The sequence below is a fragment of the Patella vulgata genome, chromosome 4 (assembly GCF_932274485.2).
Source record: "Patella vulgata chromosome 4, xgPatVulg1.2, whole genome shotgun sequence".
NCBI lineage: Eukaryota > Metazoa > Mollusca > Gastropoda > Patellidae > Patella > Patella vulgata.
The window spans coordinates 66,201,699-66,207,853 of NC_065882.2; positions in this window are offsets into that span (position 1 = coordinate 66,201,699).

A 6,155-nucleotide genomic window follows, 5' to 3' on the forward strand; every position below is an offset into this window, starting at 1 on the left:
TCAATGACTTATTGATATATGTTTTGCTACTTAAAAGTATCAATATGCCTAACTGGTGATACTGACTATCACAGGTAGACATTTGGTATATCTGGTGGCCCAGAAAAAACGGCGTACGGACCGATTAATACCCGAAAAATTCGGTGGCAGCGGCCAGAAAATGAACCTACATAACTTTACCAGATAGCGCCCGTTTCACTAAGAACCAAATAGTCCGGTGGCTGGAGGAGACGAATCGCCACCCGAGATGTGAATTTATGAGACCAACTTTTTCTAGGTCAGTTTTTTCCGTAGATTCCGAATCTGGGTGGTGATCAGGCGTTTGAGGGGGCGTTTTTGAGATATGGAGGGAGAGGGGGGGGGGGGGTCCAATGTCTACAATTGAGGGAAGGTGTGATTAAGTTGAAATAAATGATGATCATGTTATATATTAACAAAACATAAATTTCTAGGACTGCCTATCTCTAAATAAGTGTTTATGTTGCCTCTGGACAACTGGTTTGATTTATGGCGAGGTGGCGTGAGTGGTTGCGGGTGTGCGTGTGTGGAGTGCGGGTTGAAATTGGCGGGAAATGAGTTCACGTTGATCTTAATGAAGCTTTTCTTAGAGCTTGATGAAACATCTCTAAATATGTTTATAAGAGTCCCATCGTTTGGGGGTGGGTGTCCGTGTGTGTGTGTGTGGGGGGGGGGGGGCAACATGTGTTTTTGTAGACAGAATTCATTTGCTTCAAAATTGACCTTAAAAGTGGTTTCTCATTAGTTTTTTCGTTCAGTACCAATTTCGTCATTCGATATATTACAGGACAATATTGGCGTCAGTCATTATCACAAATGTGATAGAACTGGTTAAACACGTTCCAAATATAATTTTAACACAGAGATCATTGCTATGATAGATGTGTAATGCTGGTTTCAACAATCGGAAGTGACGAACGCAAAATGAAAACACGAGTTGTCCCTCTATATAACTGACTGAAGTGACGAGTGATAACAGATACATGGCCGAATTTCTGCTCACTAATAATTCCTTCGAAGACCAAAAGTTGTTGTGTGAGACCGTGAGAGGATATCTGACAATTCATAAAAGAATTGACTGTCACTAGATAAGAGAACACGAAAGAAAAATAGAAAAAGTCCGTCGTTACCATATAAAAACAATGGAATGTACAGACTATTTCTATTTTTCTGGTGTTCTCTTATCTAATGACATTCAATTACTTTTTTGAATTGTCAGATATCCATGCCCATCCGCAGTTCATCCTACCAACTCAGACGGGTATGGTGGATGTTAATAGGCGCGTTAATAAAATTGTTATTAAATATATTAGAAATGATGGCGTTGAGTGTGTTTATAGTTACTCTCAATTTGATAATGGCATGCATTGGAGGTGCGTAAAGTATATGATAACTTAAATAAGGCGGTTTTACAAATATTATTCATATTGAGATTGGATACTAAAACTACCCCCACCCCCATAAAGAAAGATTGCCCAAGGTGGAATGCGGATGATTTTTTTCTTTGAGTGCTATGTACATACCTACGGAAGCGTAATAGGGCCACATATTTTTTTTTATTATTCTATTTTTTAATTTTTCAAGTTACTATCTTGAATTTTCAAGATACTAACTTGAATTTTCAAGATACTAACTTGAATTTTCAAGATACTAACTTGAATTTTCTAGATACTAACTTGAATTTTCTAGATACTAACTTGAAAATTCCGGGTAGTAAAAGGCCATACAAGAAAATTCAAGTTAGTATCTTGAAAATTCAAGTTAGTATCTTGAAAATTCAAGTTAGTAACTTGAAAATTCAAGTTAGTAACTTGAAAATTCAAGTTACTAATTTGAAAATTCAATAATAAATAATAAAAAATAGAATAATAAAAAAAATATGTGGCCCTATTACGCTTCCGTACATACCTCCTTACAAAAAGCCATAATCATTTGTTTTGGATTTTTTTCCACAGGCAAAATTGCAAAATAAAGGGACTTATTTATTTTCTCACCGTGTCTTTATAACAGTTTATATATTTTAGGTAGCGAAGGGGGAGTCCAATATGTCAACAATTGTGTTTTCTGCTGTAACAATTATATCATCTTTAATTATTAGCATATTTGGTAAGTCTGATGTTATTCTGCACATAGAAAAGTATCTTCTTCGAGAATAGATCAATTTTATTTGTATATTTACAGGAAAGGGGTAGGGGTGGGCGAAGGGCATTAAGCGCATTTAAGTTCATATTTCTTCTTTTGATTATATTATCAATTTTGACTTTATGGCTTTATAAAATGGAAACATACTAAATTTAATATTTAAATCTTTAGTACAAGTTTTTAAATGTTTCGAAACTTTCAAAAGAGGATTTGTTTGTATACGTTGTTGCCTGTGTACCCGGATGCGTGCGCGTAGTTCAATAACGCATTCGCCTGTATAACATTTATTGCATTGGTGTAACATTATTAAGGTGCGTTCACACTGGGGGGGGGGGGGTAATCTGAATTGAATTCAGAATAAAGTCTTATTCCGGGTTTAGGCGTCACACTCAATTCGCCAAACATCCGAACTGAATCTGAAATAACAAGTCGGTATATTTTTCAGAAATCAATCTGGAACAACTGCGCTTGATTCAGATCAACCGGTGTACCGGAACCGAATAACTTTGAGCGCATGTTCACTTCTACTTCCGTTTATCGCATGGAGGGAGCGTGTATATTTTCCGGGCCAATATTCTGCAAATAAAAAAAATGACTATTGCAAACACAAACCAGTTGGGGTATAGCCTACATAGCCTTAGTCCTAACTCAATGAAAAATATATACTGGGATATATGTAATACAGCCAGTTAAAAATCCAAATACAAGGTATGGCGTATTCAGTCCACAGCTGATCATTGAAGGCCTAGACCTCAGAGGCAGGACAGGCCAGCCCACCAGCCCTAGACGTCTTTGGTTTAGTAGAGTCTAGTCTATAGCATAGTTGGATGAAAATGACAACACAAATTATTGTATTATGCATGTTAAGTGCTGAAAGGATTTTAATTATGAAATGTATCTTTAACAACAGAAGATCACGAATACGAATGACGGGTGCATCCACCTTTAGTACAGGGGCTAAGTGAGAGGGACGCAATGGCGAGATTTGCGCCCACTTGAGTTTTTGCGCCTCTGGGCAAATGGCAAAAAATTACGCGGTTTCAATGCCGTTTTCTACATTATAATTATAATCCTAATGCCCATTGCTCAACCTGTGTCAAGTATATACCGTGGGTCAGATATGCTACAAATCGACTCTTTAGCAGGTTCCACACAACCCAATATTACCCGGTGGCACTGGGAGGGACTGCCACCCCACCCCCTCCAACACACACACACACACACACACATATAAATATTGTTTTTTGGGGACCCGGACGGGATCTTGTTATTCATGCAAAAACCATGGGTCACCACGCCCCTGCATGGCGCGTTTCAATCTGAATAAGCACCGTTTTTAATCCGAGAGAAACCAATCCGAATTCCGGAGGCCGGTCTGCGGAATTCGCATTGAATGCGCATACAGTGTGAACGCAGCTTTACCATTAACAGACATCAGTTTCTTAAATATAGGATTTATTTACTTCGGGAACAGAATATAAAACAGCTACGCAAATACAACAGAAATATATAAAAAAAATATGAACACCATCCTACCTCTCTGACACGGCAGCGGCTGAACTCGGATGAGTCTATACACTCGTCTCTGGTCGTCTCTGCTCCTCCCTCTTCCTATTAATTAAATATTATTGCAATTCATATTATCATTAGTTCTCAACGCATAATTAGTATTAGGACATGTGAATTTAGTATTGATAATCATATGTTGGCAACATTTGCAAAGTGGGCTGTAACTCTTAGAAGTAGAAAACAAATCACATTACTAGAAACTTGAAATATGCTCTGGTAAGTGTTTACTTAATTCTATGCTATGAAATTGATTTTAAGATTACCATTAGAAAGGAGAATATTCTAAGTATCATAAATGTGTTGATAAAAATGTTATGTCAGTATTATGTCAGTATGTTATGTATATATTATTATACAAACATCCGTGTGAACTATCCTATAGAATGTAAGAGCGTAGTTGTCAGTGTTATTTATGAAGCAAAAGTGATTGTGTGTATAAACCGTGATTGGTTAAATATAAAATCAAATAAAGTACTTATGAAGATATATGGAAACAGTGACCTAATACCCAAAGGCTTAAGAATGCAAATGTGTGCTAAGGTGGGGGTTGGAAGTTTTCATTCACAATCATGGTATTAGAACCGTGTGTACAATATCCTATTGTGAAATACCCAATGCACGTAATGAGAAACTACGTAATCCATGATTATAACTGGTTTTCCTGCAGATACACCCTGATCTTCAATAATGTCAAATCCCCCTACCAAAGGGTCGAACAACTAACTCAATATACGTGATACATTTTGAAATAACTTAAAACCGTCAGTCTTCATGTTTCCTACTCGTGTACAACTATTGGATTCCAATGGATATTTGATTATGTCCCAATTGCTAAATGTCATTCAAACGATGAAAAGATAAAAGATATGCCGACACAATCTGATTTCAACACTGGTTTAATAACATTTTAACATTTTAAAGTACTTTTTGACCGTCTTGGGACTATTCTCAATTAATGTCATTGCATGGAGATGGACACCATAGTATAAATTATACATATTAACATAGTAACACTGTGGTTTTAATTGGCTATAGTTACCAACAGAAAACATGTATATACGTGTGTTAATCTGTTATATATATGGGTACAATTTAGGAACAATGATTGTAAGATAATTTATGGCCAATTGTTAGTTATTGGCTATTAAGTCGAGGAACGTAATTTTTTTTTAATAAAAAGGTTTTCCATTAATTTTCTTTTCTTCATGTCCTCGAATTGTTTATAAAAAGAGAAAATTTGAAATTTTACTTGTAGGTCTTGTGTCAATCTAAAGATATGTCTATTTACAAATAAGGCCCCATTACAATGTAAAAGTCCCGTCGATGGCTGCGTACTCTCACCCGCAATGTGTGCTAGTCTCTCCGATATAGAAATTTCGACAATCATTACAAGTCAAGATATATGTTATTTTTGAGGCTAAAAGTAGAGTTATGAAAAATATATTATTTGTTATTTGGCGTTAGATCCGGCATTTAAATACATAAAATCTTGTCTTTGTGATAGATGAAATTAAATTTGATTTGGCTAGGATGCAGATTAGGTGGCTGTTTTGGGGATTTAATAAATTGAACGTTATCAAATTTCCTTCGAAAGTGGTCGTTTGATGCCAGGATTGTCCTGCTCTCGTGTATTGTTTGGGGGTTATGGGTGGCGAGAAAGGTAATCATATTATCCGAACCGTTGTTTACCTTATACTAGACCTAAATGTTTGGATATCAATTGCAAAAGCCGTGTTTACCCCAACTTCTATTATCTTAACTTCTCTCTCTCTCTCTCGACACACATATATATATATATATAGAGAGAGAGAGAGAGAATCTCCTACCAGTCTTTTTTGATATCAAAAAATATCAACACAAGTTGATAAAGTAACAAAAAACGAGGCTCTGCCGATTTTTTTTTAACTTTATCAACGAGTGTTGATATTTTTTAATATCAAAATAGTCGAGTAGGGAATTTTATTTATCACCCAATCCCTTCTTACATGCACAAATAGATAAATATAATTCACTGCTGTAGATTTCACTTTTACTGAACATTACGGCGTAGTGATACATCATTTTTTGACAGCAATTCAACCATTGCAAAGTCCTTTATATTGACCCAGTGTTTCCATCAAGGTCAATTGAATAACAATAGTTCATTTTTAATTAAAAAAAAGTTACTTTTAATAAGAAATGAACTGTTCTTTGAAAATAAAAAAAGTAGTTCCTTTTCAACTGACCAATCAAATTCATGTAAGGAGATATCGCAGTAGATTATGAAAAATATCACACAAGCGATATCTACTGTAGAATGTATTATTGGGTGATAAATATATATATAGATATATAATAGAATATAATAGATATATGTATAACATGATATAATAGAAATATGTATAGCATAATATAATTGATAATTATCGTACCACTGGTATATTACA